Source organism: Nicotiana sylvestris, chromosome 6, assembly GCF_000393655.2.
Source record: "Nicotiana sylvestris chromosome 6, ASM39365v2, whole genome shotgun sequence".
In the NCBI taxonomy this organism is placed as follows: domain Eukaryota; kingdom Viridiplantae; phylum Streptophyta; class Magnoliopsida; order Solanales; family Solanaceae; genus Nicotiana; species Nicotiana sylvestris.
In genome coordinates this window covers 9,165,553-9,176,519 of record NC_091062.1, presented here as the reverse complement: position 1 = coordinate 9,176,519, position 10,967 = coordinate 9,165,553, and positions in this window count along the sequence as shown.

Here is a 10,967-nt window from a genome sequence, read left to right as displayed (position 1 = left end):
ATAGTTTAGGTGAATTTTCAAGACACTAAATAATTTAAGTAGGAAACTTACAAAAACGTACTAATTTAGGGAGTTTTAGGATATTAACTCAATCAAAAAAGAATATATTAGTATTACTCCTCCCCTTCCAACTTATGTAACAATATATTTTTATATTAATCTGTTCTAAAAAGAAAGATATATATTTATATTTAAAAATATTTTAACTACTTCCTTTTTATATCAGCCCTTTTTAATAGTTGCGATTATAAAAAATAATTGGTGTAAATACTTATCATTTTAGAAAATTAAGAAAGTATTAATTTTTAATTTTTTCAATTTTATCTTTACTCTAATAAATGTCGAGAGAGATTAAGTAGTCGTTAACTTGAAAATAATAATTTTTGAAGTAGTTTTGAAAAATAGATTTGAGAAGTTAAAGTTATACTTGGACATGCATTTTACCTGGGGAAAAAAAAGTGAAGTTTTGTGAGTAAAAGAAAATTTTCACCCAAAAGTTGTCCCAAACCAGTTTTTGGAACTTGATCATTTCTTCATAATTTTTTTAAAAAATTGGTCAAATTCTGTAAACAAATAATATTTATATATATATATATATATATATATATATATATATATATATATATATAATTTATATAAATTATCTTTTTAACTAGTATTTTCTCAAGGGGAGTGCAAAAGTCAAACGGGACAAGTAAAAAGGACCAAAAGAAATATAAACTTCTCATTTTATATTAATGAGAAGTTTTTATAGTCACACAAATATTATGGTATATTTAATTCTACAAAATTCAAAGTCGTATAGTTATACAAATATTATGTTATATGTAAAGCTATAAGTTTCAAAAGTCTTTTGTTATTTTGTATCGTATCGAGTCAAATTTGATCACATAAATTGATACAAAAGGAATACTATTTAAGTAAAAACTTTATGTAGTTTAATCACACATCAAGTGTAAACCGATCAATAAAAAGATATCTACTTATAAATTCAAGTCAAAGTAAAAAATGTAATCTAACGATTATAACAGATTACCCTTTAGTTATCAATTTCCATAAATTCTTGTTCTAAGCAATTAATAATAATTAACCTTCAAGTAATCGGGTAAATATAATATAAAAAGAACTCAAAGTTCTTGCACTGTCATATATAATACTCCATTAACCCCCACCCCCGAACCACCCCCCCACCCCCACCCCCAAAACCCAATACATCTTTTAGCATAACACAGACCTAGTTGGAGAGCATCTTTATTTTATTTTTCACTCGATATCTTGTATACACATTAGGATTTGACTAAATTTGGATTTGCAGTACAAATAATTCTTCGATCCTTTAACATACACTTCAAAAAAAGGCAGTTCGGTGCATTAAGCTCCCGCTATGCACGGGGTCCGGAAAAGGGTCGAACCATAATTGTTTATTGTGCAGTCTTACCCTGCATTTCTACAAAAGGCTGTTTACACGACTTGAACTCGTGACCTTCTGATCACATGACATCAACTTTACCGGTTTCTCCAAATGACACAAACTGAATATGAGATTTTTCTTTTCCCCAGCCACTACTACGCTAAATTTGTAACCACTAGAACTATGTTTTAATTATTGCCATTCAATACTTCCGTCGGTTCAATTAAATTAATTTTTTAACTTTTTTTTACTTCACAATATTTGATTTTTTTAAGATATCAAAAAACAATTAACTTCGTTTTTCCAAAGTTGTCATTGGAATAAAGAACCTAGGAGTATTTGCTATATTCCTAAAGAACAAATTAAGGTTAATATGATCAATTTTATTGTTAATTAATATTAAAATATGAATTCCTTAAAATGTTTAAAAACAACCAAAAAATTAATTAAAGTGAACCGCACATGAGTAAATAGTTGAGTTAAATATTGTCTTTTTCAGAAACCACGCATTTATTTGTCTTATGGTTTCTACAACATTGGAAATATGCGTCACAAGAGTTGATTAATACTTCCTCCCCCTTCGTCTTTATTACTCCATCCGTCTCATGTTAATAATCATGATTATTAAAAATATTTGTCTTCACATTAATTATTTGTTATTTTAAAAATTCAAGATAAAATAATTATTTTTTTCTTTTTTACTCTTAGTAATAATTGTTCTTGAAGATGGAGATAACACATAAATAGAATAAATATTCAATGAAGAGAGATTATATTTTAAGATATAAATAAGGGTAGAATAGTTCAATCCATTTCCTAATTAATATTTCTTAAACGGCGCGTAAAAAAGAAATACGACACATAATAAGACGGAGGAAGTATTAGTTTGACACTCCTTTAAGAAATTTTATTAACCGTTGTTTTACAAAATCATCCCTATTAATAGGTAGTTAAAATCCTATCAATAAAACAATAATAAGCAAACGTGGGTACTTAATAATAAGGATGACATTGAAAGAAAATAATAAATCTTTTTTTAATTTGCTAAAATGTACAAGTTGAAGAGAAAATTATTTTTAATATAATGAACTAGTAATAAATTGGACAATCAAGAAATGGTTTGCGACTATAGGTGCAGCAATGACTTGTTAGATATTTTAGGTAAGAAGTTAAGTTATATATATTGTGAATATAAATAATTTTTGTCCCTATCAGATCAGTCGAATAATATTTACAAATAAGCATTTTTAAAATATAAAATTTATAATCTTGACAATAAAACATGTTAGGTGTTATAACAAGCAAAGGTAATATAATGGTACAGACTTATGTCTGTCGATAGAAGTATTACTTTTTATAGAGAGGGGCAATACTTTGACCAAAAAAATAGTTTCTCTGATTATAATATTTTAGAAATTTTCTTATGTTTACAAAAATATAAGGTTTGCAATTTGTGAACTTTTTAAAGTAATTTGAAAGATTTCTAATTATTCTTCTGATTAAAGGTAGCAAAATAAATTTTCAACAAAAAAAAAAATTTTGGTTCTTTTCAGCACCAAAAACAAAAAGGTACTTATCAAAATGTGAATATAAAACAAAAGAAAATTATATTTTCTTTAAAACAAAAGTTGAAAAAGTACAGTTTAAAACAAAAGTTGGACGAAAATGCAAAAAGAAAAGCAAGATGTGACAATTCAAGATTATAGTCAAAGATATTATATTCTGATTTCTTTGTACTTTTGACAAGTTTCGTCAAATTTGTCAAAATCTAATCCAATGGGAGATCAAAAAGGAATCTAGCGTTTGTTTTAAAAATTTGAAAAACAATTTTCAAAATTATTTTCCGAGGGAAAAAAAGGAAACGCAAAAACTTTAAAAAAACCTGTGGATTAAAGTGTAGTATTTTCATAACTTTCTTGGTTGTAACTCTACAATATCTACTCTTGTAAATATGAAGAGAGATTAATATAGTGAAAGCAATAGTAACAATAATAAATTATGATTGAAGATAAATAAGAATAATTTAGTCGAATTATCCTTTTAATTAGTATAGTATATATTTTCTTAAGGGTGTACAAGAGTCAAACATGACACAAGGGACCCAAAGGAATATAAACTTCTCATTTTGCATTAATGAGAAACTGGTATGTTGTTGTTGTTGTTATTGTTGTTATACTTTTGTATTAATGAGAAGTTTTTATAGTCAAATAAATATTATGATATATTTAATACCACAAAATTCAAAAAATTTATAGTCATATAAATATTATATTACGCGTAAGGTTATAAGTTTCCAAAGTTTTTGTGCTTTCGTAAGTATCGTATCGAGTTAAATTTGATCATATAAATTGGACTATTTAAGTAAAAACTTTGGGCGCTACTTTCCTTAGTAAAATCAAACATAGAGCACAAAAGCGGGAAAGAGCGGATAAACAATTCAATTCAAAATATAGCTACTTATAAATTCAAGTCAAAGTAAAGAATGTAATCTAACAATTATTACAGATTACCCTTTAGTTATCAATCTCCATAAATTATATTTTCAAGTAATTAAATAATAATTAGCCTTCAATTAACCAGATAATATAAAAAGAACTCAACATCTTTTTTCTTCGCGAACGCGATGCTTCCTCCGCGTTCACGCTGCTCAAATGCCTAGGCAGACAGAATATATTCCAAAATCGAGGGTTACACCATTTTCATCAATTCTTGACTTGTGGAGCTCGGTTTTGAGCGATTGTTTGAGGTTTTTTCACACATATCGATTAGGTAAGTATTCTTCACCTAATATCCAACATATTCCATGATTTTATCTTTGTTTTAATCATTTAAATTGTGTTTTGGGTTGAGGAAATTGTGAGTTTTTGAAAAAAAATTCCAGAATGAAAAACCGTGATTTGAGGGACCAAAAGGTATCAGAATTGGATAATTTTTGTATGGTTGAACTCATATTGGAATGGGTATTCGGATTTTCATAAAATTTGTCGGGTTCCGAGGTCCGGGCCCGGGGGTCGACTTTTGGACCGATTTTTGAAATTTATTAAAGATTGAGACTTTATGATCCGGAATAGTTTCTTATGTGTTTTATTTGTTCTTTGAAGTTATTTTGGTTGGATTTGAGCCGTCCGGAGGTCTTTTCACCAGAGAAGTGCATTTTAGAGTATCGGTTTGTCGTCTTTGAGGTAAGTATCTTGCCTAACCTTGTGGGGGGGACTTCCCCTTAGGGTTTGAGTCTTCTATGCTACTTGTAGTCCGTTCACGCGAGGTGACAAGTGTGTGCTCAGACTTATTTATGGGAAATTTGCCTTTAGGTTTCTTAGGCCCTTATGTACATTGTATGGGAAGTATTCGTTTATGATTAAGTTTTCCTAATTTCTTAATTTACCTCTACATGCTCTAATTGGAATTAATTGCTTATGATTCATTCTTATTGCCCATTTGACTCTTATTTTGCTCAACTGAAGATTTTTACCTCTTCTATTGTCATGCTATCTTTCATAACTGCTCGTCTTTATTGGAAATCATTATCATCTCCTCTATAATTGTTTAGTCTTAATTGAGGTTATGATTATCTTCCCGCTGCTCATCCTTAATTGAAATTGTTGTATATTCTTTGTAAATTTTCCAACCTTGAAAGAACTTTAGATATCCTATATTATTTGACATTTTCCTTATTTGGAATTATTTGATTCGTGTTAGCTTCCTTATTATTGAATTATATATTGTGGGATCGTTGCTTCATATTATTTTTCTCCGTTGTTGAGCTGTTCATATTACGCTTAGTATTCTCTATTGTGGTTGTTCCTTGTGAGCTAGTTTTACCGTCTACTTGTGATCGAAAGTTCTTGAGTTGATTAATTACTTGTCGTGTTCTTGTATATATTGTCATTGTTGTTGTTGTACTTGTTGTGGTGGTGCACGAGGTTTCTGTTGTGCGGTTGTTGATATTGTTATGCACGAGGTTTCTGTCGTGCGATTGTTGTTGTGGGGTTGCACGAGGTTTCTGTCGTGCTATTGCTACTATTGATATATTGCACATGCGGCGTGACAAGGCGGGGTATGTATATATATGCTTATATGTGGGTTGTGCATGTGGCGAGACAAGGGGGAAATATTATGATGCACGTGTGGCGAAACACGGCGGGCACTTATTATGTTATTACTTGCACACGTGGCGAGACAAGTGGGCTATGTCAGGGATTGTTTGTGATGATTTGTGATGGCCTGGGGGCATTCTTATTGTTTAATATTGTATTGTGGTACGCTTACCTGTATGAGCTTTATGTCGTGGAAGTTGTGAGGAAACATCTTATGTGTTGTCCGTTCTTTTCCTTACGCTTATTAGCTGGTAGGAACTATGTTAAAGCACTTGCACAAGCATACATGTAGTTGAACACTCCTATTGGATGTGAAGTGCTCTTGATTTTGTTGAGTATAGATGTACACCCTCGTTTACTTGTTATATATGAGAGAGTGACTCTAGTTAGCAAGTGAGTTGTCAGCATGACCATAAGGTTGATGGGGGCACAGGATGTCAAGTGTTAGATTTCAGGTACTGGGATTCATGGTTGTAGTTTGTCCAAGATTCGGTACTTCGTGGAAATTGTTGGATAAGACCTGATGTGAACGCTGTTGTAGGACCTGAGTTATTGCTTACCTTTATTGTATTGTGTTAGGATTTGGGTTTGTGTTTTCGCTCGCTCTTCTATCTCATTATTTTGGTATTTTCGTTGTTACTTGCTGTTTTCTTCCCTTATTGTGATTGTAGTATTGTTAGTCATTTCGTGTGTAAGCACGTGATTTTTGCCCTATATGAGAAATACTCCCAAAAAATGCAAAATAAAATGATTTTCCTTGGTGTGCAATTTTGAGTATTTTTGTGACATTTTTGGATTATTATTTGTATTTGTCTGTGTTTGTTTATTTGCTAAATTAATAAAAAATACAAAAATATGTCGCATTTGCATGTAGGATTTAATTCTATAATTGTTAGTAATTAAATTAGTTTTATCAAAATTAAAAAATTTACAAAAAATATGCATCTTTTGCATTTTTAGCATTTAATGTCCAAATGAACAATTTTATGCTTAATTATTACTTAATTGTGCGTTAATTGTTATTGGTAGTTAATTTGCGCTTTTATAACTTAATTTAGTTCTTAATAATAATTTAAGTATTCTTATAATTTAGTTTTAGAAAATAAAAGAAGAAAAGATAACAAAAATACAAATAAAAATCGGATTGGGCCACTTCTTCAATTTTCAACCCCAGGCCCAAACAATTGTCCACGACCCAGTCCACTACAGACCGGGTCGACCCGGTCCGCCCCATTAACCCATTGACCCAAGACCCACTCTTCATTTTGTCAAAAGACAAACCAAAAAACCCTAAAAAACCTAAAAACTATCCGCCCCCACCCTTTTTGGCTTTCTTCTTCCCAAACTCAAAACTCCTCCAAAGCTCCAACCAAGCATCCATGGCTGCCCTCACCAAGCCTCATCACCCTCCATCTCCAAGCTCCTCATCGACGCACACACACACAGTTGTGTCAACACATTCACACGAGCACACCTTCTCATCATCGTCGCACCCCCCCCCCCCCCCCCCGTCGACAACAACCCACTTCCAGCTCCCTCCATCTCATCACCTTCTTCCTTCCTCTTGAAAAACTGGAAAAAAAAAACCTTTAACCCCGTTCATGGCTGCCTCCCATGGCTTTGTCTGCGTCTTCGTCGTCACCCCCCTCGTCCGAACTCGAGCAGCTGTTGCTGCGTCCTTCTCCTTTGACGTCCTTAAGCCTAACAAACCCATCGAGTTGCTGCTACTGCCCTCATCTTCTTCGCCGGCAAGTCGACGCCATTGTGTCACGCTGCTGCCCGCGTCCAGCTGCGACGTGCGTCCATGGCTACTCCAAGCAGTGCTGCTGCTTCTGTTTCCTTCCAGGATACAGCTTCTGCTCTTCATGTCCATGGCATCCATGGTTGTTCATGGTTGTCCATGGCTGTCCATGGCTGTCCGTCGTTGCTTCTGCTCTCTCACATCCATGGCGTCCAAACAGTTGTTGCCTCACTTCGTCTTCTTCACTTCTGCCTCGCGCACATGGATGGGTTTTGGACGAGGTCGTCGATCATTGTTCGAGTTCGTCGTTAGTTGTTCTTGTTCGTCATTTCAATCCGGTTGGTAGATTTTTGAGTTTTATTTTGTCCGTATTTTATTTTGATATTTTCGAATCTAAAATCGGCAAATGTTTGTTTTGTTTATCGTTTGAATTAATTTTTAGTTCATGTTCATGTGTTGTTTGTTAAATTAATTTTTCAGATTCCAAATGAAAGATTAATTAATTGTTTTTCATGTTTATTTCATGTTCGTATTGTTGTTTAAGTGAATATTTGTTGTTGTTTAAGTGAATATTTGTTAGTTTAATGCTTGTTAGATTCAAATTGAAATTTAATTAATTATTTCTTCAATTTGTTTCATGTTGTTATGAATTTTCCAGAAAATGTTAATGTTGTTTGAATCGTTAGAATCCGTCATGTTTGTTGCTTAAAAAACAGATTTAATTCATGTTCATCTTTGTTTGAAGTTCATGTTTAAATCCAGTGATTTAATGTGAGTTTATGTTTGTTTTGTGATTTGTTGATTTAATTTGAATCATGCATATTGTTGTTTGTATTGTTGTGTTCTTGCTCATACATTCATGGTCTAAATTAACCAGGATTGGTTCCCGATATGGTTAATTCATTCCATTAATTTGGAGTTTGTGTTGTTCATCATGTTCATGTAAATTGTTGTTGAAGATTGTTGAGAAATTGGTCATCTTGACTATATTTTGGTTGAGTTATGATTAATTGATTGTTTAGAGCAGAGGGGTAATTTGGTAAATTGCATTGCATTCGGGGGTAGATTTGTAATTGCAATAAGGTCGGAGGGGTAGTTTGGTAATTGAACATTATTTTGATTCTTTATGTTAAGCATGGGGGACAAATATAATGGGGTGGGGTTTTTGAGGTATTTGTTTAATATAATGGGGGACAAGACAACATAATGGGGAGGAATCTTGTACTTTTTAAATATAGGCATGAGGAACAAATTATAATGGGGAGGAATCTTGTACTTTTTTAATATAGGCATGGGGGACAAATTGTAATGGGTTGGGAATGTGTTAGTTATTTAATGTAGGCATGAGAGACAAAATTTAAAATAAAGAAGACATTTAATAGTGGGCCAAAGCATGCCATTGGGGGAATAATTTTGGGATTGGGAATGGAAGACTTGTCTTGCTATATATAGAGTCATTCTTGACATTAAAAAGGGGACTAGAAGGAGAACATTTAGAGGATTTTTTTGAGAGAAAAAAGAAGAGAGTTTTTAGAACTTGAATATTATTAAGAGAGACTTGGAGAGTTGACATACTTTGATATTTGAGAGAGTTTGTGATAGTAGAAGAGAAAGACAATTTGAACTTTCACTCGAACAATTATGTTTGTTTTTCTTCTAGTGTTATTCAAAAATCCGAAGCTACTGCATCTCGTATCATTTCTCTTCTCTGCTTTGATTGTGATTGCACTTTGGCACTGCTGATTTTTCAATCCGTTGCTGGGTTATTCTACTGGTTGTTACTGGTTTTGCGGTGTTGCTGAACCTGCTGTTGCCGCGTTATTACTGTTGCTGACTCCTACTTCTTTTGTTCTTGTACTGCTGTTTCTAGGTACACATTTGTACACTCTTGGCTTGAAGCGAAAAATGAAATATTAATCAGGCTCCTGTTCCTGTTGAATTCTTTTGTTTGGATCTGTGTTTGAATATTAATTTTTCTCTCTTTGTATAAAAATGTAGTCGATTAATTAATGAGTAATGAGGCTGCATATGTATGATTTCTTCATCTAATAATGCTAGTTTAAATTATTTGAAGAATAGTTAATCTGCTTTGATATTATTGTGTATCCCTCTCATGTTCTAGCATTAGTAAATAATAGAATATAAAAATGAAAGCAGTTTTTCTTTGTACAAACTCGATCGCAATTTCTCGTTCACACTAGTCAAACTAATAACTAATAAGTTACGTTTTTTTTCCAGCATGTAAATAATTAAGAGATTTTCTTTTATTTTTAGAGACGAATTTAATAGAAAAATGTAGTCACTATAGGTTTATCCTTTAAAATAAAAATGAGACGAGCCTCGCCAAATAAATCACAAACCGTCGGGGCCCTCAATAAAATACATAACCATTGACTAGACTTTGGATTTGGCCGTTTAATGAACCTTCACGGCCTCTTCCTAAAATAACAATATGTTAGACTCTTTAGGACGCGCCTTAATAAATCTTACCTTCTTAAACTCGGGTGCACATTTATGTGACCCAAATCCAATTCTCAACGGAGTCGAAATATGTTTCTAATCACGGGTACATTGATTGTGACGTGGTTCGAGATGCGTGTCCATGACGTTGCAAATTCATTTTAAAAAAATAAGAATGAGATGAGCCTCGCCAAATAAAATACAAATTGCGGGGCCCTCAGTAAATATTTGCTTTAAAAATTGTTTAGACTTCGGGATGGACCGTTTAGTAAAATTTCACGGTCCTACCCAAAATAAATACGCTAGTCGCTTTAGGCGCGCCTTTAATAATTTAATTTCCTTAAACTCGGGTGCACATTGATGTGACCCAAATCCAAATCTCAACGGAGTCAAAGCGTGTCGACGACCACGGGTACATTGATTGTAACGTGGTTCGAGATACATTTTATAACGTTGCAATTCTTGATAAAAATAACAGTAAATGATAAAAGCGGTTAAAAGATAATATTTGCACATAAGTTCATATTGTATTTAAAATCAGATAAATAAGCCAAATATAACAGTTGAGCGACCGTGCTAGAACCACAGAACTCGGGAATGCCTAACACCTTCTCCCGGGTTAACAGAATTCCTTATCCGGATTTCTGGTACGCAGACTGTAATATGGAGTCATTCTTTTCCTCGATTCGGGATTAAAATTGGTGACTTGGGACACCCTAAATCTTCCAAGTGACGACTCTGAAATTAATAAATAAATCTCGTTTCGATTGTCCTTTAATTGGAAAAAACTCCCTTGTACCCTCTCGGGTACGTAAAAAGGAGGTGTGACATCGTGTAGTCTTTATATATATACATCATGTTCCGTTGTTCCTATATTTGTACAGTTTATTGGGCCGGTAGGTGTCTTGACTGTTCCTCGTCACTACTCCACCGAGGTTAGTCTTGATACTTATTGGGCACCGCTGTGGTGTGTTCATGCTATTCTTCTGCACATTTTTGTTGTGCAGATCCAGGTATTTCCACTCAGTCTTATCATCCTTGAGGCGAGGCACTTATGTAGAGATTTCGAGGTATATCTGCCGCGTCCGCAGACCGAGGAGTCCCTTTCTATCTTTCTGTAATAAGTATAGCCCTTCAGTAGTTTTCCTTTTTGTTAGACATTTCTGGAGTTAGAGCTTCTTATGTATCTCTTAGCTTGTGATTCATGGGGTTCCGAATTTTGGTAGTGTTAGGTTGAGATTTTGTACTGTTATGTGTC